Genomic DNA, 21711 nt, shown 5'->3' on the forward strand with positions numbered 1-21711 from the left:
CCACACATACCAAACATGACATACTTATTTTGTTTCATTTAGGAGTTATCCCATAAGGGTGGGGGTTCCAAATGTTAGCCTATGGAGGGCAGAGATCACATGCACTTTGCACTGCTAAACAGTGCTAAAGTGCCCAAAGGCCTAAAGCCACCAACACCATGTTAGAAAAAAGGCTAGGAGGAAGGCAAAAAGTCCAGGGATGATCCTGCAAAAAGGGCCAAGTCCAACAATCCCACAGCCAAAAATTGAAAATTAACCTGGTGCCCTGATGTGCCTTCTAGCATCTTACCACCCCTTACCCATCTGAAGCTTGCTCTTGAGAGGAGATCCAGCACTACACTGAGAGCGGCTCTCTGAAAGACAAGTCAGCATCTACATCACCCTGTTAGCTGCAAGTCTGTACTGAGATACACTGACAAAGAAGAAGGTGGTTGTTGGCTCTGGAGGGCTAGGGTGTTTCATGGATTGAAAAACATGGGGAAAGACTGGGAAATCAGTCACTTCCCCTGGTAATGTCACAGCAGTGAAAAACAATTGTTTTTCACTGCTGTGATGTAAACGCTATCAATAAACGGTTTTCATATCTGGTATTCAGACTGGCGGCTCCACTGTGTTAGACATGCATAGCAAAATCAGGAGCTGATTGTAATATCTATAGAGACCTAACATCAATAGCTGGTAAATACAAATGCTTACTGTAGTGCTTGTGACTAGCAAGCCACCCACTGGTGAGCACCAACCTTTAACTGTCCCCTCCGTTCCTCCGTTCAAACCCAACAATACAGACACTCTATGAAGACTGGAGTTCCAAGCTAAGGAAGCCTGGATGCAGAACCACACTGAAACAAAACACATATTAAACAAACACCCAGCAAAGAGCATTGCATTAATTTCTGTGGATCATGAAATAAGTGAAAAAGTCAGACTTTTATATCTTTTCCTGAGTCAGAAGGTAGGTTACTATATAATTACGGCCAATTCTACCTGAACTCTTTCCAGTGGCCCATGAGTCACACACATCAGGTTGTTCAGCTTTCTAAAACAGCGACCTTAAAATAGAATCTCGTGATTACAAAGGGCTCATGTGCTAACACTTAAGTTTATGTGCAAAATATAATCATTTCGGCTAATTTTCAGCTCCATGCATTAGTCAAGCTATTTCAGCCCATACGTAGGCAGATACTTGTGATGATGAATCACCAGTGGTGGCCGCTCCATTAGGGCGTCCAAGCAGAAAATAAAATGGCATTTAAAATATTTTATTTTCTGCTTCTCGCGCTGCGAGAAAGCAGAAGGCAGAGGTATGCCTGATTGGGGGCGGGTGGGCAGGTCGGGGAGGAATGGCTTGCACCACTCTGAGTGCCCTGACTGCTTGGTCGGCCCTGGGGCCGACCAAAGCAGTCATGCGCACTCTACATTTTCTCTATGTAGGCTGCATGCAGCCTACATAGAGAAAATAGCCTCCCAACAGGTGCCCGGCTGGGCGCTGCCCGGGACTCTGCACCAATCACAACGCTGCCATTGCAGCATTGTGATTGGCTACAGGAGAGGAGGGAGGATGCCTGTTCCTGTTGAGGACCAGCCCAGGAGCAGAGGCGGCGCAGGACCGGGATCTGCCGCAGGTAAGGTTTAGTTTTATTTATATTTTACATATCCCCCCCAGAATTGCGAGCTGCGATTGCGAATCACTTGCCTGGTCACCAAGACTCGAATGGCAGCGGACTGCGGCACTGTCCACGGGGAGCACAGGTGTGTAGCACTGTTCAGACAAACACTGAATTGCTGTAAGTGAGTCTGAAATTTGCATGAGGCAGCAGAGTGGAAGCAAAGCACTGCTCACTGCTGAAAATAGTTTAAAAAAAGTTGTTCTTAAAATTATTATTTTTTAGATCTAGGATCAACCCTATGTCATTGGAATCTACCTAAGACCGATGTTTTCAGATCTCCAGAAGTGAGCATCAAGTGTCTGATCATGTGAGGAACAAGTCTCTACCTTTCCCCATATTGACAGAAAGTAGCTCCTTCAGAAAAACTTTTTCACAATGTACAGTAATGGCTTGAATTGGAAGTCAGGCATGAAACAAAGCCTCTTGGTTCAAATCAGAGTGCCAATCAGAACTTACTGATAGAAAGTCCATTCATCAAAATAGTCGGGTAAAGACCACAGGATCTCCGTTATGAGACTACTGTTATGACTTAAGTAAATAATGTTTATTTTCAAGAATTTTGATGCTATAGTCGAACCGAGGCATGGGATTCAAACGAGTCAGTTGCTCGCTGGCTGGAGTGACAGCGCTATGTCTGAATTATCTTGAGAAATAAAAGTAGCTCTAATTTCTCAATGACGTGTTGTCCTTCACAAAAACTACCTCCTCGACATACTACACAGAAATGGACAACCACGCACACTTTCACGATTCCTCTTACCAAACTGGACTTACAACTCCCGGCTTGTCTGTTGTATGACGTGAATGAAAAAGAATGATTACGTTTGCATTATCTCACTCAGACGGTTACTTATTAAGTCATCCAGTCATTCATTGCATTCAGGGTGGGCATATGCTATGGAATGTCATGCCGGCACTACCTCGTTTTGACCAAATTGTAATAAATGGAAAGTAGCTTTGCATTAACTACTGTGTGTGTACATTTTATGAGTGATTTTCATAGTGCATGACACTGAACAGATCTGGTTTCTCGTGGTTTTGGGCATCTGGCAATGCAGCATAAAATAACCCATAGCAGCTACAAGAAGCACTTACTTTACTGGTACAAATTATATTATTTTAATTGTTATGAAAGAGGGTTTCTCTGTAAGTATAGATACGTCTTATGCAAGTCTGTTAGAGGACAGAGCTATGTGAGTAAAAATAGATCCTGACCCCCACTGTCCTTTTTTAATTTTAAATAATTTTTATTGAAATTTTCCAAAGAATGAATAAATATATAATGATAAGTATGAGAGAGCACAAGTTTGGAAAAAATGTATAAGTACGCCATATTTACAAGCACGTAGTTAGTTAACATGTACTTTGCACCAGAGTGTTTATATTTAGAAGTGAAATACACCGAGTGTCTTATATTCAGTGGTGAAATGCATAGAATGTTTAAAGTAGAGTAACGATAATCATAACTGTGTGAGACTAATGTAGAAATGTTTGGGATGAATATGAAAACCTCATGTTCTCATGTTAAAGGAATAATGTAAGAGTTGAATGTAACAAAAACCCAGTATTTTGTGTAGGCCTCATGGCAATTCACAAGCAAATCTAAACGTGCTGCTAAAATAATGTGAGACAAGGTTGACATGGTTCTTTCAAAATGTACTATTGAACTTAGGGTTAAAAGTATATGCTTTATAGATGTGTTATTTTAGAAACGTATGCTAGTTAAGAATGTTTGCTGTTTAAATCAAGTTAACGTTTTAAGAGTGCAGGAACCTGCTGCATGTAAATCAAGTAGGCCAGAGCCGATAATGTCATGTAGTTTAAAATCGTCATGTGCTCGTTAGAGGAGAGGTCGTGAGGTGTCCAGTATGAAGCTCAGAGAGTGTTTTATGGCCTAAGATATGGTGAAGTCTGGAATTTGAGGCCCACTGTAGGACGAGCTGTATGCAGGTGCGAGGGTCCTAATCAGCTCGAATGAAAGGGACTTTGTTCAGTGGCGCCTTGCGCAGGCCTGTAGGAGTTTCCAGGAATTTCAGGGGGTATCAGCGCACTGAAGAAGAAGCCCGGGAACCAAGGTCAACTTTAACGAGGGTCTTCAAGAGTACCATCATGGAGTTTGCCGCGGAAAGATGTACCACGTGAGGGGCGTCCCAAGGGGCGTTTCTATTGGAAATGTGATTTGGTATTAGGGAAAGTGACCCGGGAGGAGAGCAGAGCAGATGATTTTGGGAGCCTAAGGAAGCGGATGGGTAGGCAGATAGGCTGATCAGGAGAGACCCATTATCAGAGAAGAGACAAAGAGAAGTGCGTGATCTTCTTAGGAAGTCACCACGGCTGACACCTAGAGGGTTAAGATCTTGTTAAGTAGGGATGTCATTTAGTATAGTGTAGGGACAGACTAACTTTGATTTTCTTTTCTGTAATGACTTTGAGGTTGCAACTTGTATCCATTTTAGCAACCCTGATGGTATTCGAACTTGTACTTATTATTTTGTTCTTCAGACTCAGACTATTCAAGAAGTTCATGTTCATAGTGATTCCGATATACCTTTTGAATCTCATTTTGAGAAGTTTGTATCTTCAGTTATCTTTGACTTTATATTAAATCTTTAAAACTTAATTTTGGTCAGTGGTCATTTAGAGTGGTGTAAGTTCTTAAATTGATTGTTTACCTCGAGATTACCTTTTACTCAAGACAGGTACCAACGATTCAGTCGACAGGAAGAAGGGATTTGGCAAGATAATTAGTAACCAGAAATCCCGCGTTAGCAGTTGGTAGCAGAGTGAGGATGGTTATCTTCTTGAGGAAGGTAATCTAGACAGGTTAGTTTACCCCAAGGCCCGAGACGTCGAGAGACGAGCAGCGGAAGAATCGTGTGCCGAAAGGTGCAGACGGTGCGAGAAAAGCAGCAGTATCGGAGAGTGAGTATAAAAAGGGTCATGCGTGAACAGATTGCGGTGTTTTGTGTTGTATTTGTATTGTAATGTCTTGCGGAGTTGAATGCCTGTAGTGTGAATGAGAGAAGGTTGTGAGCGCGCGCAACCTGGTAAACTGGTAACCTGGTAAACGGGTGTACTGGTGAAATCTTAAGTTCAGGCCAGAGCTTAAGTGGTTTTGGGTGTATCGAACATCCAGGGTAGTTGTCGACCATAGTACGGAGGTCACGAGGTACCATTGACCGCCGTGGATCCAAGATAGGGGGAGTGTAAGAGTGAGTGTATGAGTAACGGACGCTGGTCGAAAGTTACTGCGTGTGAGTAACCTATCGGAGAAGGCGATTGTCTGGAAGTAAACGGAAAGACATCTCGCCAAGTTAGGGTGACAACTACAGAAAGACTGTGGGCGGACAGTCAAAAGAAAGGTGATCGCTTGGACGGAAGTAATCATTTTTCAGTGTATGAATGGGATGCGTGCATGACCGAGGAGACGAGCTGAGAAAGGAGGGGAACTGCTGCGAAGGGGGACGGGTGACGTCGGCTAGAGCCGCGCTGTGATTGAGCGGTTGGTGTGACGTTAGCTAGAGCCGCGCTCTGGTTGGGCGGCTAGAGTGACGTCGGAGGAAAGCCGCGTACGGATAGGCCAGTTAGTGAGAACGGCGCCGAGATTGGTGGAATATCATCAGGAAGTAAACAAACGCGGAGAAAAGAGAAATCATGAAGTGTTTTAAGTGTTTGAAAGGGATTTTTAAACGTAAACGAAGTGAACATTATTACGGGGAAGAGGCTCCCCCAGAGGGTACGCCAGCTCATTATATGGCAACGAATGTGGGGCTGCATACGATATTATGGATTGGGGCTTGGAATAAGCTTACGGAAGGAAATGAGGAAATGCAGTTCCCAAAGTATGGAACGTTTAAGTTAGAGGTGTTACATCGGCTAAAAGCAACCATGTCCTCATTGAAACCTTCACCTAGACCAACACAGTTTGAGGCTCTTAATGCATGGATTAAGGCTGCACACGACCGAAATTTGAACAGGCGTCAACAAAGGCTGACGCGATCGGTAAGGGCAGTGCGAGATTCCAAATGGGATGAGGAGGAAAAGCGTTGGAGGGTACAGACTATTGAGGTGGAGAAAATGTATCCGATGAGGGAGGTGTCAGGAGGAGGAAACCTCATGGAAGAAGACGAGGAAAGCGAGTCGGAGGACAATCTGATAAACAGATTGTTAATGGATAGACCACCTCCGAGAGTGGGATTGATAGAAGATAGAGGGCTCGCAAGGGAAGATGGGAATGAGATAGAGGGGTATACACCACTCCCTATATCGGAATGGACACCTAGCAAAGGCGGAGAAACACCTCCAAACAACACTGTACAGAGTGTAGTGGGAAGGTTTGTGGTGCAGAAAACGCCAACCACAGAAAGGGTTGAGTCTGTGGGATTGCCAGACGCTCTTCAAGTGCCTGTTACCATAGGACCCATAGTTTCGATCTATAATTCTGAGAGAGATAGAGGGGAACAACAAAGGCAATTGGATAGGGAAAGGATTGAGATGGAAAGGAGGAATAATGTGACGAATGCATGGAAACAATTACCAGGTTCGGTAACGTGGAACACCCCATTAGACACAACTGTCGGTCCCAATTCAGAACAGGGAGGTCCGAGAGGACCAATGGATCTAAGGGGACCGCGGCCAAGATCTTTTTCAGAGTTAAGAGCTGATTTGAGGGAATGGGACGGGTCCATAGTATCTCCGAGTAACAGGACAAGAACGGAACCAGAGTGGGAAAGCAGGGGTAACGGGACTGTATCTCATTGTGGGGCCAGCGAAAGCAGTCAGGGCCGGGAAGGCCAAAGTCAAGAGAAAAGAGGGGATGCAGGTCCTACAAATCAGAGAGAACAGTCGGAACAAAATACTAGGATTGTAGAATGTGAGGAAATGTCCCGTCTTTGGGGGAACGGAGGAGATGAGGCGGTACGGAATTTTCAGAATAGGTTTAGGTGCCTTCACCATACGCTTGGGGAAGACGTTCAACATTGGAGAAAGGAGAACAGCGATAGGTCCCGCCACGCCTCGAATACTCAGGAAGCACAGGGAAGTAGGGAAGAAAGAGGGAGTAAGAGAACCTCTTATCCTCAATCCCGTGAAACTAGCCAGGATGGAGAGAGAGAGGCTGGGAGGCATGAAGGAGTGTTTCACCACCCACCCCGAGAAGACGGAAAGGCATGGGACTTAGAGAGATGGGAACAGGGGAGGACTCCCTATAATTCACCAATACCTAAACGTAGATCTCGGAGCTGGGATGGGAGAGATGCGGATGGAGGAGCTAAATTGAGTGTCTTGAAAGCTGAAATAAAGGCAAAAAGGCTTGATGTTACCAGTTTAAAGTCAGATGTAGATGAGATAATAGATGGAACATTGCCTTTGGAGAGGATAGAATTGTATGAACAGGATGAGTTATTGTTCATGGCAAAGGATATTACTAGGAAAGCTAGAGCGGTTCATGAAAAACTGACCGATTTGGCAGACAAGTATGCCGTGGATTTGTCTAGGACAAGGGCATTACAGAGTAACCACAGATTACAGTACGCAGACCAAGATCTAGATGAGAAGAGAACTGCTGGATTAAAAACACACATAAGAGAGCTGGTAACAGGGATAAGAGTGTGGAGAGAACTGGATAAATGGGAAGAAAGGTGGTCGAAAAAGGGCACAGTTAGGCGAAGTACAAATGTGATGACCCCTGAGGGAAGGGTAATGCAGATGGAGGCATTCCCTTTGCGAGAAATATCAAATGGAAATTATGTACATGTGCCCTGGAGTAGAGGAGACTTAGCCGCATTTACCAACTCATTCCCGAAGTTGCGGGACAACCCAGTCGAGTGGTATAAGCAGGTAGAGAGGTTTGTTAAAATTTCGAAAGTATTGTGGATAGATTTGAACACGTTGTTTGACATCGTGGTCCCATCTGATTTGTGGACCCCTTGTAAGACTAGTGTCGAATGGCCAAATGCTGAACCATTGAGAGATGTTCGAACTAATGGACCAGCTGAGATAGTCATGCGAAAGTATGAAAGGGTAATAGCATGGCTGAAAGATAAGGTACCACCACAGGATATAGATTGGGTAAAAATAGACCGAACAAGGCAGGAACCCAAGGAGACAGTTCACGAGTTTTATGAAAGATTATTGAAAACATTCAGGCAATACAGTGGACTAGATGTAATGGATCCCAAAGACATAGGGCAGTTCGTGTCAAAGTTTGTATTGGGGTTGAGACCTGATATTTGTTTGATGATACAGCAACATTTAATCTGTTGGCAGAACAAACCACTAGATGAGATTTTACGATATGCGAGGTACTGCAGTGACGAGATAGATTCTAAAGCCAAGAATCTAAAGGAGAAATTGATGGTGGTGCAAATGCAGTCCGCTGGGAAGGGTGGCCAGCAGAAGCAGGGGATGGGACGAAAACCAAATGGTCAGAACAAAGATAATGAAGAAGGGCAGAGACCTAGGATAGACTTTGCCACTTTAAAGAAAACGACCAAGTGTCATCTGTGTCACCAGGTGGGGCATTGGCGACGCGAGTGTCCCTTTAACCCTGAAAACGGAGAGCAAGAAGTAGAAGAGCAGGTCCAAGAAGACACAGTGCAAAAAGTGACAGTCCCAAGCAGTAAGGTGGCCAAAGGGGGGACTTCGGCTCCACGGGCCCAATTCCCACAGCCACCGAAGATAGCAGCTGGAGGAAAGGTCTTTAAACAAATGCCTCTGTTTATCGAAGAAGAAAAATGTTATTACATTGATCCATTGACAGGACAACGGGTGAGCAGTGAAGAAGACTGTACCCTCGGGGCAGTTCTAGAAGTGGATCAGAGAGGGCCATTTGTTGAGGCAGAAGTGGCAGGGTGTCCCACTACGTTCTTAGTGGACACTGGGGCTACTCGTTCGACTCTGAGATCAGCGGTGGTTCCAGACTTGCCAATGTCAGGGGAAACAATTCAAGTGGTAGGAGTCGCAAATAAAAGAATGACTAGTCCCTTGACAGAACCAGTGTCTGTGAAAATTGGAAACCACATGAACGAACATCAGTTTGTGGTTTGTGACTCGAGTCCGGTATGTCTGTTAGGTAGGGATTTGTTATGCAAATTGAATTGCACCATATACTGCACCCCACAAGGAGTGGAGGTACAGACTACCGACGATGATGCTACCTTTAAGGTGGCCAATTCAAAATTCTGTGTAGAACTATATCCTACTCTGACTGTAGAAGATCTTCCACAAGACTTAAGAGATGCAGTGGCGTCAGAGGTGTGGGATTTCACAGGAGAAGATATAGGATTGATTAAAGGGGTAGAACCGGTAAAAATTCTGGTAAAACCAAATGTTGAGTTTCCAAGAACGCCTCAATACAAATTGTCCCAGGAAACGATTGCAGGAATAAAGCCTGTGATCGAGTCAATGATACAGCAGGGAATACTGAAGGAAATCGTGGGCAGTCCTTGTAACTCCCCGATTATGGGTTTGCAGAAACCTAGCGGGAAGTTTAGGATAGTTCAGGATTTACGAAAGATTAACAACATAGTCGTTTCATGTTGTCCCGTGGTACCGAATCCATCAGTGATATTGTTTCAAATACCATGTCAAGCAGAATGGTTCACAGTGATAGATCTTTGCCAGGCTTTCTTTTCAATCCCATTGGATGAAGAGAGCAGGTACCTTTTTGCGTTTAAAATGGAAGATCGCGTTTTAACATGGTGTCGAATTCCACAAGGATTCACAGACAGTCCATCCATCTTTAATCAGTTGTTGAAAAAGAATCTTGAGAATCTAGTACTGCCACAGAACTCGGTTCTGGTACAGTACATAGATGACCTACTTGTTGCGTCAGAAACAGAGGAAGCTTGTAAAGTAGATTCAATTGCCTTACTGAATCATTTAGCTGAAAATGGACATAAGGTATCTCCGAGCAAGTTACAGTATTGTCTGACAGAAGTACAGTATCTAGGGCACAGGTTAGAAAAAGGGAAACGTAAGGTGTCCCCAGAGAGGATTGAGGCGATAATGAAAATGAATGCGCCTACAACTCAGAGAGAGGTTAGAATGTTCCTAGGGATGGTGGGTTACTGCCGACAGTGGATAGTTAACTTTTCACTGAAAGCAAAGCCCTTACAGAAACTGACGCACAAGGAGGTGAGTGATCCGGTACCATGGGATGAAGAATGTCTGGTGGCGTTTTTACAGCTGAGGGACGATTTATGTCGTGCTCCGGCTCTGGGAATGCCAGATTATGAAAAGTCGTTTTCACTCTATTGCTGTGAGAGAGAGGGATGTGCTTTGTCAGTCTTGGCACAGACCCACGGTAATGCCCGTAGACCAGTTGCATATTTTTCGGCTACATTAGATCCAGTAGCCGCAGCGTTGCCCGGATGTCTCAAATCCGTTGCTGCAACGGGTGTCAGCATTGAAAGGAGCGAAAGTATTGTAATGGGACATCCAGTAGTAGTGTATGTACCGCATTCAGTTGAATTGTTAATGACCAGGACGAAGACGCAGCATCTGACCAATAGTAGGCTCACGCGTTATGAGCAAGTTATACTTGCCGCAGAAAACGTGACTCTCAGGAGATGCTCTGTCTTGAATCCTGCTACTTTGATGCCATTACCTACTGTAATAGAAGGCGAAGGATGTGAAGACCACGATTGCCTTGATGTGACTGAACTATGCACGAAACCCAGACCAGATATAGTGGATGAGCCATTGTCTGACCCTGATGAGATTTACTTTGTCGATGGCTCATGTTTAAGAGACGATACTGGTCGGTTAAGAGCAGCTTATGCTGTTTGTACCATTACTGGAGTTGTGGAAGCCGCTTGCCTGGAAGGAGTACATTCCGCACAGGTAGCAGAGATTATTGCCCTAACTCGTGCCTGCATAGCAGGAAATGGAAAGAGAGTCACCATCTACACGGACAGCCAATATGGTTTCGGTGTGGTTCATGATTTCGGGCAGTTGTGGTCTCAGAGGGGTTACATGACCTCCTCTGGTTCGCCCATTCGAAATGGAGAATTTGTGAGATTGCTGATAGAAGCATTACAAGGTCCTGTTGATATTGCAGTGGTGAAGTGTGTAGCTCATACTAAGAATACAGATTTTGTGTCACAAGGTAATAGATATGCTGATGAAGTCGCACGCTATTGTGCGGAACAAAGTTATTCTTTCTCAAAGGTGGAAATAGAAGGTGCAGAAGAAAAGACTGAATTAAGTATGATGTTAGAAACTGTAGACACTTGGGAGGATTTAAGAATAATGCAGGAGAACGCACCTGAAAAAGAGAAAAAGGCATGGGAAATAGCAGGCTGTGTGCGAAGTGAAATGGATTTTTGGGTTTCAGCAGATGGGAGAGCTGTGTTACCTGAAGAATTAGCTAATCCCATGGCGAGAGAAATACATGGTCCAGTACATCTAGGAAGGGATGCTATGATGAGAGTTTTTAGGCAGACTTGGTATTGCCCGAAATTCAGAATAGCAGCAGAATCAGTATGTAAGCGATGTGTTACCTGCCAACAACTGAACGTAGGCAAACGAACACCAGTCACACTGAGTCACATTGGGAGGTCAGGGGGGCCTTTCAATAGAATGCAACTAGACTTCATCGAAATGCCAAGAGTCAATCGCCTTCGGTATGTGTTGGTGATTGTATGCGTATTTTCCAGATGGGTTGAGGCATACCCTACACGTAGGTGCGATACACTCACAGTGGCTAAATTGTTGCTCAGGGAGTTGATACCGCGCTTCGGGGTGCCTGCCTCTTTGGAATCGGACAGAGGAAAACATTTTAACAGCGAAATAGTGAAGATGTTGTGCTCCACGCTGAATATCGATCAAAAGCTGCATTGTAGTTATCGACCAGAGGCTTCAGGAATTGTGGAACAAGTGAATGGCACTTTGAAGAATAGATTGGCTAAAGTAGTGGCATCCACATCTTTGAGTTGGCCAGATGCTCTTCCATTGGTGCTCATGAGCATGCGCAGCACGCCTGATAGGAGGACAGGTCTTTCTCCCCACGAGATCCTGATGGGGAGGGCCATGAGACTTCCTACAGTTCCAACTACTGCTCTATTGAATATTACAGATGATCTGATCTTGGATTATTGTAAAGGACTGTCTGACGCCATCCATTCTGTGTCCCTTCAGGTGCATGCGGCTGAAGTTCCAACAGCGAGGAACCTGTGTCATGACCTGAACCCAGGGGACTGGGTCCTGGTTAAAAAACACGTCCGGAAGAACTGCCTAGATGTTCGCTGGCGTGGGCCCTTTCAGGTAATCCTGATCACGAACACCGCGGTGAAGTGCGGGGGGCTGCCAAATTGGATCCATGCATCCCATACTAGAAGAGTTCCAGCACCTCTAGAAGGAACAGCTCCCATCCCAGACGAAAGCCCGGAAGTGGAAGAAGAGTCGCAAGAAGGGATTGAGGCAGCTGAGGAGGTGTCGGAAGAAGTTGGGAACGCATCGGATTCAGAAGAAGAGCGAAGGCAGGACGGCAGTGAGACAGAAGACGCAACTGAAGGAGAGAGCAGAAGTGAATACGACTCAGACTCAGATCCGTATCGGAGCGATCAAGAACCAAGTGGGAGGACAAGGAATAGGAGAATAAGGCTTGGAGCTGCCACTTGGCCAACAAGAAGAAGAAGGCTAAGTTTGAGGTCGGCCCAAGAAGAAACGCTTACTCCTATATCCGAAGACTCAGATCCAGAAGAAGATATCCAGGATCAAGCCGAGGAGGGTCTTAGAAGATCAAATAGAGTGCGAGTGCCTAGCAGAAGATACTCTACTCCCGACTGGACCTACCTTGTTGCAGATGTCTGGGAGACACAGAACAGGGAGGATCAGGGAAGTGGAACTGATCAGAACTGACCCGATCATCACAGTGCAAATAAAGTTTCTACTGCCAGGAGCGGAGACCGAAAGGTTGCTGACACTCAACATCGTTCATCCTGCTCTCCTGAGTGGAATAAGAAAATTGCTTTTAGAGACAGTTGAGTTTCCAGTTTGCTGTTCACGATATCCAATATTGGAGGGAACTCTTCTTCGTTTGGAAATGCTTGAACGAGTAGTAGAATTGCTAGGAGTGCTTATTGTTGTGGACTAAGATCATACTGCGAATGTCTTCAAAGGGGTGCAGATCTGGAAAAGTGAAGAAAGTGATCTTGATTAGAACGGACCCCTTTGTAATTGTGGATATAGAACTGATAGTACCAGGATTAGAAATTGAAAAAACGCTAACTCTCAATTTCGTCCGTCCACTTGTCTTGAGCGAAATAAGGAGAATAATCCTAGAAAAGGTTGACTTTCCATGGTGTGGTACGAATTGTCCAGAACCTGAGGGAATGATACTTCGGATGGACATTTATGAAGAAGTAGTGTTACTCCTTGAGTCATACATAACTTCAGATGAAAATAAGACTTTTGAAAAGAAATTGTAAACTTGTTGCAAGATAACCTAGCGCCGAGTGGAAGAAGAAAAGTGATAGGGGTTTCATTTTAGTGGATGGAGAAGGGCTAGGGTTGTCTATTTTCTACTGGACTTTGAACTGTTTTGCGGAAACAAATTGTCAAGCTTCCAAGTGTTTCAAGAAAGACATTGCAAGAGAGAAAGACTTTGTTTGAAAAGAAGAGGAAGTGAATGCTGGAAGATAGTCGAAAACTACACTGTTTGAGAACATGGAGGCTGGCAACCCGAACCGCAGGGCAAAATGTATAGCTGTTACATTTTTAGGAGTAGTGGTTTCTCTTATAATTTTAGTGGTAACTGTTTCATTCCTAGCGGGACACGAAGGGGATGGAACCACAGTTAAGGAGGATAGGGGAATGTCAACACCGAGAACTACCACAGTTAAGGAGAAGGGAAACATCAATGAGAAAGACAAAGCGTTGTTAGATGCAGAAGTAAAAAGGTTACACATGGATGAATCACAGGGGAATTACAAGTCAAATGCTTATGCTAAGTTGCTTTATGAATATGTTGATGCCATGGAGGTAAAGGACTGCTATGTATGTATGCAGTTACCAATTTCGGTGGAGGAGGGTATCAAATACCATCATCTCCCGTTGACATATGGAATAACGTGCAGTTTATTGTTAAGTATGTTTTATGGACGAGACGGATTTGAGTATTACTTCTCGAATTTCGACTCGACATTGCCAGAGGTTCCGAATTTCAAGCATTTGAACAAATGGGACTACTACAAAAGCGAAGACAGGTTACACAAATGGTTTATTCCATGGAGAACGTTAGATACTTCACATGCTCGAAACAACAATCTGACTTGTCAAATATCAGAAGTTGAGAAAAAGTTTATAGCTCAGGTAGATACTAGATACAGAAAGCAGAAGGCATTGAAGGCATCAGGACAAGGAGAAACAGATTGGACCAAGGAAGAAAGGGCACAACAACGAAAAGGTAGTATTGGTCCAATTGCTTTGGATAAGGAGAAACGGGGGAAACTGTGCATTCACAGGAGTTACTCCTACTATGAAAACGTTTATGTAGGACAAGTCAATTGCGAACATGCTTTTCAATTGGAGTACTACTCTAAGAACTTCATGAAAGGGATGCAAGCAATACCAAATGTATATTTTGTATGTGGAAGATATGCCTATGTGAAGTTACCAGATAATTGGTACGGATCATGCTATCTGGCTGTTGTCTTCCCTAAAATATATCATGTTGAGAATTTAGACACGCCTAAGAAAGAAATATCAACTAGATGGAAGCGAGGACTGGGTGCAGCAGAAGTAATTGGAGATGTAATAGGTGCTGCATTCCCTTTCTTAGGATTGATAATGAATGACATTAAGATCAGGAGGTTAGCTACAGTCGTAGATAGACTGTCTGCCAGTACTGCAAGATCCTTGATGCTGATAGAGGGAGAGATGCAATCGATTAGGGCAATGGTTCTTCAGAACCGACTTGCTTTAGATGTTCTGTTAGCAAAAGAGGGAGGAGTCTGTAGGGCCTTGAAGGTCCAGGAATGTTGTACTTACATTCCAGACAATTCAAAGCCTCTAGAGAAGTATATACAAAACATCACTGCCATACACTACGAAATTGAGGACCTGGCAAAGGTAAATGTGTGGGAAAAAGTAGGCCATGGAATGGGTAAAGTTGGAAGTTGGTTTGCCAACTTAGGAAAGGGTATCGTTTGGTACATATTGAAACCTATCATCATAGTAGTGATTTGTGTAATCACTTTGTGGGGATTGGTGCGTTTGTATCAATGGTATAGAGCAAATAGGTTACAGAGAGCTATGAAGAAACAGGAAGAAGAGTTGACAGCGATGCAGGACACTCAATATAAGAGTCTGAAAGCATTAGAGAGTATGAAAAGAAGTGGTACTGTCCTGACTTCACTTTAAAGGTTCTACATTTTTGTGTCATGGTGATGATGACCCCTGAAGGTCATCAAAGGGGGGACTGAGAGAGCACAAGTTTGGAAAAAATGTATAAGTACGCCATATTTACAAGCACGTAGTTAGTTAACATGTACTTTGCACCAGAGTGTTTATATTTAGAAGTGAAATACACCGAGTGTCTTATATTCAGTGGTGAAATGCATAGAATGTTTAAAGTAGAGTAACGATAATCATAACTGTGTGAGACTAATGTAGAAATGTTTGGGATGAATATGAAAACCTCATGTTCTCATGTTAAAGGAATAATGTAAGAGTTGAATGTAACAAAAACCCAGTATTTTGTGTAGGCCTCATGGCAATTCACAAGCAAATCTAAACGTGCTGCTAAAATAATGTGAGACAAGGTTGACATGGTTCTTTCAAAATGTACTATTGAACTTAGGGTTAAAAGTATATGCTTTATAGATGTGTTATTTTAGAAACGTATGCTAGTTAAGAATGTTTGCTGTTTAAATCAAGTTAACGTTTTAAGAGTGCAGGAACCTGCTGCATGTAAATCAAGTAGGCCAGAGCCGATAATGTCATGTAGTTTAAAATCGTCATGTGCTCGTTAGAGGAGAGGTCGTGAGGTGTCCAGTATGAAGCTCAGAGAGTGTTTTATGGCCTAAGATATGGTGAAGTCTGGAATTTGAGGCCCACTGTAGGACGAGCTGTATGCAGGTGCGAGGGTCCTAATCAGCTCGAATGAAAGGGACTTTGTTCAGTGGCGCCTTGCGCAGGCCTGTAGGAGTTTCCAGGAATTTCAGGGGGTATCAGCGCACTGAAGAAGAAGCCCGGGAACCAAGGTCAACTTTAACGAGGGTCTTCAAGAGTACCATCATGGAGTTTGCCGCGGAAAGATGTACCACGTGAGGGGCGTCCCAAGGGGCGTTTCTATTGGAAATGTGATTTGGTATTAGGGAAAGTGACCCGGGAGGAGAGCAGAGCAGATGATTTTGGGAGCCTAAGGAAGCGGATGGGTAGGCAGATAGGCTGATCAGGAGAGACCCATTATCAGAGAAGAGACAAAGAGAAGTGCGTGATCTTCTTAGGAAGTCAGCACGGCTGACACCTAGAGGGTTAAGATCTTGTTAAGTAGGGATGTCATTTAGTATAGTGTAGGGACAGACTAACTTTGATTTTCTTTTCTGTAATGACTTTGAGGTTGCAACTTGTATCCATTTTAGCAACCCTGATGGTATTCGAACTTGTACTTATTATTTTGTTCTTCAGACTCAGACTATTCAAGAAGTTCATGTTCATAGTGATTCCGATATACCTTTTGAATCTCATTTTGAGAAGTTTGTATCTTCAGTTATCTTTGACTTTATATTAAATCTTTAAAACTTAATTTTGGTCAGTGGTCATTTAGAGTGGTGTAAGTTCTTAAATTGATTGTTTACCTCGAGATTACCTTTTACTCAAGACAGGTACCAACGATTCAGTCGACAGGAAGAAGGGATTTGGCAAGATAATTAGTAACCAGAAATCCCGCGTTAGCAAGTACAATGATATACTCAATAATAAGATGACATTCATAATAAGGTGAAAGCAATGGGAAAGAAAAATACATACAAATCATATAGAAATAGAAATAACCGAACATCAAATTACTCAAGTCCCTTACCATGGGAGTCGAAGTGAAGCTGTAGTGACGTACAAGTTGGCCATCAAGCACAGTTACCTCCGAATAAGAGTGGAAAATACAATGCAGTACAGTGGTGTCATGCAAGTCCTGTCTCACAGTAGCAATAGTAGAAAGTGCAATATATAACAGGTGTGACACAGTGGATATGGTGTTCAATAAGCATTACCTTGAGGAGAGTGTGAGTCAATTTTCACGGAGGGTTGTATGAGAAGATGAAGGCGTCAAGGGATTTCCATTGTTTCCTGTTTGATTTGCGCCATGGAGAGGTTTTAAGTGCACCATTGTCAACTCCTCTGAGGAAAGATAACCATTCCTGCCACATCCTAAAGGAGACTTCTTTGGAATGTTTCCACTTATTCAGTACAATCTTACAGGCTAAAGTAAGCATAAGATCTAATAAACATCGATCATTCACATCTTTAATGTTGGGATCCTCGTAGGATATAGGAAAATTCCCTTGGAGGGACAATGTTGAAAGTCTTGTTTATACAATTGTAGATCTTATACCAATATGTTTGTAGGACAGGGCAATGGAAGAGCATGTGAGTAAGAATACCAACATGGGATTTACAATTCCTCTGTGCTTTTTGACTGACATTACCAGAGCTTACAACTCGGTAAACGCAAAGTAATTAAATTGAAGCAATACTACATTCCATGGAAAGCATTGGCACTTCAATTATTACGTTTTCTTCGTTTGCAATATTCTGTTTTAATTGCCCGTGTGTGGCCTCTATTGCTGAGACCAAGACTACAATGTGTTGCCATAGTCCTGGTGAGCAGTGGCGGCTCGTGACATTTAAACGTGGTGGGTGTAAAAGTTAGGTATAAATGTTACGTTGCAAGCGTGCAAACTGAACCATTCCGACTGACTTTCAGACATGGTGTTTGAGGGTTCTTCCCCAGAGAAAATGTTGACAATAACAGTGGCAAATGGAACATTTGAAAGCAAATTTGAGAAATTAAGCTTTATAAAGCAATTGTGAATGTGTAGTGTTGAAATATTTAAACACATACAACCTGCCCCATTTTTCACTGCATGAAATACATTCAATTGTTACTGTGGTAAGCCACTTCTATAATTGAACATAAGTTCTCTGAAACTATGGACATGCAGAACATAAGCAATCTGAAGACTTGTCAGCTGTAAATAAACAGTTTGACTGTCAGTTTATAGCCAAAAATCTGCCATTGTGTGCAGATGTGCCCCTGCAAAGAATGATTAACAATTAGCTATTATGACTGGCATCTTAATGCTGTTGAGCTAACTGCGGAGCACACAGTCCTGAACAATAAAAATGTTGACTTGAATATTATATTCATATTTGAAACAATTGAGTTTGCCTTCTTTAGGTTTATAATTGTCAATTAACAATTAAAAGCTCACAAAAAGCAAAGTCAATTGCTTTAAATGTGAATGTCACCATTTAAAATTCAGACCAGCATTCCCTTCCTCTTTATTTTCGCTCTCCACACTTCTGGGAGCAACACATTCTAGATGTATTTCTTCCTAAAAATAAAAGCAGTTATTTACAGAGCATTTGATTGCGACAATAAAGAGTTCCCCAGTTTGGAGAAATGCCAGGCACCTCCCCAAGCATTCATACAAACAAACCTCTTGGTTTACTAAGACTCTATCGCCTGTAATATGTATGCTGTTCGTGTGCAATATGCAGAGCAGGGCTCTTTTATCCTGTGCTCAAGGCAGCGCAGTCATGTCGAATAAACTCAATCCTCGCACTGATGAAAAATGCAACCTTGATTAGTTCAAAGGAAGCAGCGTTGACACCAGGAACCGGGTAGCAGGGGCTGCCTTAGGCATGTGCAAGCTGTGCACCTGCACAGGGCCACCAAACCCCAGGGGCCACCAAGCCAATATATATCCTTAATATAATAATCCTCTGAGGATGGATACATATTTGCGTGGCGGCCCCTGGCAGGGATTCGGCGGCCTCCGACTCTGTTCCACTTCCAAACACCCTGACCCCCCCCCTTCACTGGCCTGGTACTCTGCCCCTCCCGGACCCCCTCTTCCGGGGCCCCCTACTTACGCTCCCTGCCCAGGGCCGCCATGAGCCTAGAGCCGCCCCTGCGGGTAGCAGCCTACGGCCAGTGCTCAGGCTGAAGACTTTTGCAGTGTTATCATACCTGAGTGGACACGACACAACAGCCTCTTGTATAAAGCTCTCTGTAAAACGTGTTTCCACCTCTCATGACTCTCTAGTAAAACCCACCATTCTGGTCCGCCATGTAGTCATTTCTAGTTGAGGGCTTGGTGGCTGGCTATGTGACTGGGAGATATGCTATGAATGAAGGAGAAGGCCCGACTCCCATATTTTGTGGACCCACAAGAACGAGTTTCTAAGCTGCATTTAGCTTCATACGAAGTCAGGAGCAGCTGCATTCCTCATGATAACTCCCCCTTACAGTACACATTGCGTACTGTTATTTTCATATCAGAAATCGTCTTGTTTATAGTAAGATTCCAGTTGAACGTATCCCGTTGGCAAAGAAACGCACACTGACAGCAGTAAACTGAAAAATACACAGGGATTCAATCATAATCACAAAGCTCGAGCGAAAGAAAGCTCTGCTCAGGTCTAAGAGGTTTCTTGCTGAGAAATCGAGCACTTTAGTCAAAGGCGGCCAATTTTACAGAAATATTGAAGGGTGTGCAGGTACAAGAAAGTCTTGTGTCTGTGTTCCTATTCATTAAGACAATAATTGAAAGTCTTATAGACAAAAAGTGCTTGCCCTGGCAACTTTTTTACTTCACGTTTTAAAATAAGTGGAAAGAATGTGGAGGTACAGTCTTACTGTAAAAATATGTACATGTAGCACACGAGGTGAACTGGAGTAGAAAAAAATGGAACAAAGCACTAAGCGCTGCTTGAGTCTCGGCACCCGGCACCTGGGTGGGGGGGGGGGCTCCACCACTAGGGTGGAAGAGCATCGCCCCACTGCTTTCTCACAGTGCGAGAAAGCCAAAACATAAAATGGTAATAACTTTTGCATTCCGGGCAGGCGGGTGGGTGGGTGTAAAGATTGTTTGGTCAGTCCTTTCAGGCCGTCCAAACCTGTCATGAGCAGTCTGCATGGAGAATATGCCATCCCCTACAGCCCCTGGCAGGGTGGCGTCATGACCAATCATTGTGATTGGTTAGGGGAGGGGAGGGAGGCTGCCTGCTTCCTGTTTCTGTCAGAGGCAGGAGAGCAATAGCAGTTAAGACGTGGGACCTGGGCAGGCATAAACGTAGATTTTTTATTATTGACCAACTCCCCTGTGCAAACCCCCCTCCTCACGCCCACCTCCCCCCTCCTCGTGCCATCCTCCTCGTGCCCACCTCCCCCATCCTCGTGCCCACCTCCACCCTCCTCGTTCCCACCCCAACCCCCTCCTCGCGCCCACCCCAACCCCTCCTCGCGCTCACCCCAACCCCTCCTCGCGCCCGCCTCTAACCTCTACTCGCGCCCGTCCTCTAACCCCTACTCGCGCCCGTCCTCCCACCTCCTCGCGCCAGCCCCCCACTATGAGCCATGCTGGCCGCTACTGGCTGCACCCCTCCTACAGCATGCTCCTACTCGTGATGACTGTTTAATTCTTGCCACCCACTACCTCGTTCTCCCCCTTCGCATGATCCACACCCTGCCTTTGAAATGAATGGAGTTCAGTTAAGCCACCCGCCCACCGCCCCCTGCTGGTGAGGGGTTACTGGTCCGGACTGCAGTTCATTTTTTAATGTGACTTATCTATTGCTCGAATCACATAACTGTTTCCATGCATACATATGACTCGCTCGCCTAGAAAGTGGAAGCAACATTCTTACAGTTTATATCCTGACTCACATAGTCACATTGTGTTCATTTTTAAGAGCACCGCTGCCACTTATAACGGTGAAAAATCTTGAGATTGATGTGATCTCTTTCGTGGCAGTCAAAGGTGGGAACATTTATTTTTTTCAAGAGTATAATCCGGGAAATGAATATTGAAAAGTGGTGTGCACCCCCATAAGTACACACCTTTGTGATTATTCTAAACCAACACCTAAAAGAAAACGGCTTAAACGATTTAGTGGGTGTAGAAAGGTAACACAGAACTCCCCAAAACCTAACTGACGTTAACATCATGTCTGTCGTTGTTTAGCAGTGAGGGCATTTCGCACACATTTGGGTCTTGAAAAACAGACGTATATCAAAACTACAAAATCATAGTTTTCCCTGTGACGATTAGGCTTTTGGAATTAAGTGAGAACGCCTTTTTCTGTACATCTGGCTATTTGAAGTAATATTTGTGAGCTTTTTTTTGTATTTTGTATTTTTTAAATAAATCAACGTTATTGATTTTGTTAAGCAAAGTACATTAATAGAGAGGACAGCAAGCTTCTCCTGTACATTGTTACAATTGATTATTAATGTACATCCTTCTATTTTCCAGTAAATCTGTAGTAGTGCCACCATTCGACTCACATTTTTGTGAATGTGTTTTTATACCTGGTTAAATCAAAGCATTATTACAGCCTTAGTATTTTTAGACAATTATATGTATTTTAAATGCTGTGCCATCTTGTTGTTCTGTGCTGCACATTGCACGTTTAGTTTGACTGTTTCTGCAGGTGTGGTGATGGCATCTTTTTTCTGTAGTTTTTTTTTTTTTTTGGTCAGGACTTCTGAATTCTTCACACCACAAAAGGCAGCCACCTGGGCTTGTTGTCTTCATGGTTTCTGCTTGAGCATGTGTCCTATGCTCCTCATATTGAATTGTGAAAAATGGCGTAAAGGTGACATTAAAACATGCAATAGCATAACAAGGACGCCAATGGCCCTGCTTTAAGCAAATTACAAAAAACACAGTTGATGGACAGAATGTAGAACAATGTCATACATTCACCCCAGTACAAGGATCTGGGCCTAAATCCATCGTTTTTTTCACTCCACACTACCCTGGGTTAGACACTGGCTATATGCAAATCAGCTCTGACCCTTTGCCTCATGGGA

General features: G+C 43.8%; 1 protein-coding gene across 2 annotated transcripts in view; it reads left to right on the forward strand.

Moving 5' to 3' along the window:
* The window catches only part of CYB5R4 (cytochrome b5 reductase 4), a 1195924-nt gene that overhangs the window by 1065340 nt on the left and 108873 nt on the right, over positions 1 to 21711 (forward strand). The gene's annotated exons all lie outside the window — the stretch shown is intronic.

Source organism: Lissotriton helveticus, chromosome 6 (assembly GCF_964261635.1).
Source record: "Lissotriton helveticus chromosome 6, aLisHel1.1, whole genome shotgun sequence".
In the NCBI taxonomy this organism is placed as follows: Eukaryota; Metazoa; Chordata; class Amphibia; order Caudata; family Salamandridae; genus Lissotriton; species Lissotriton helveticus.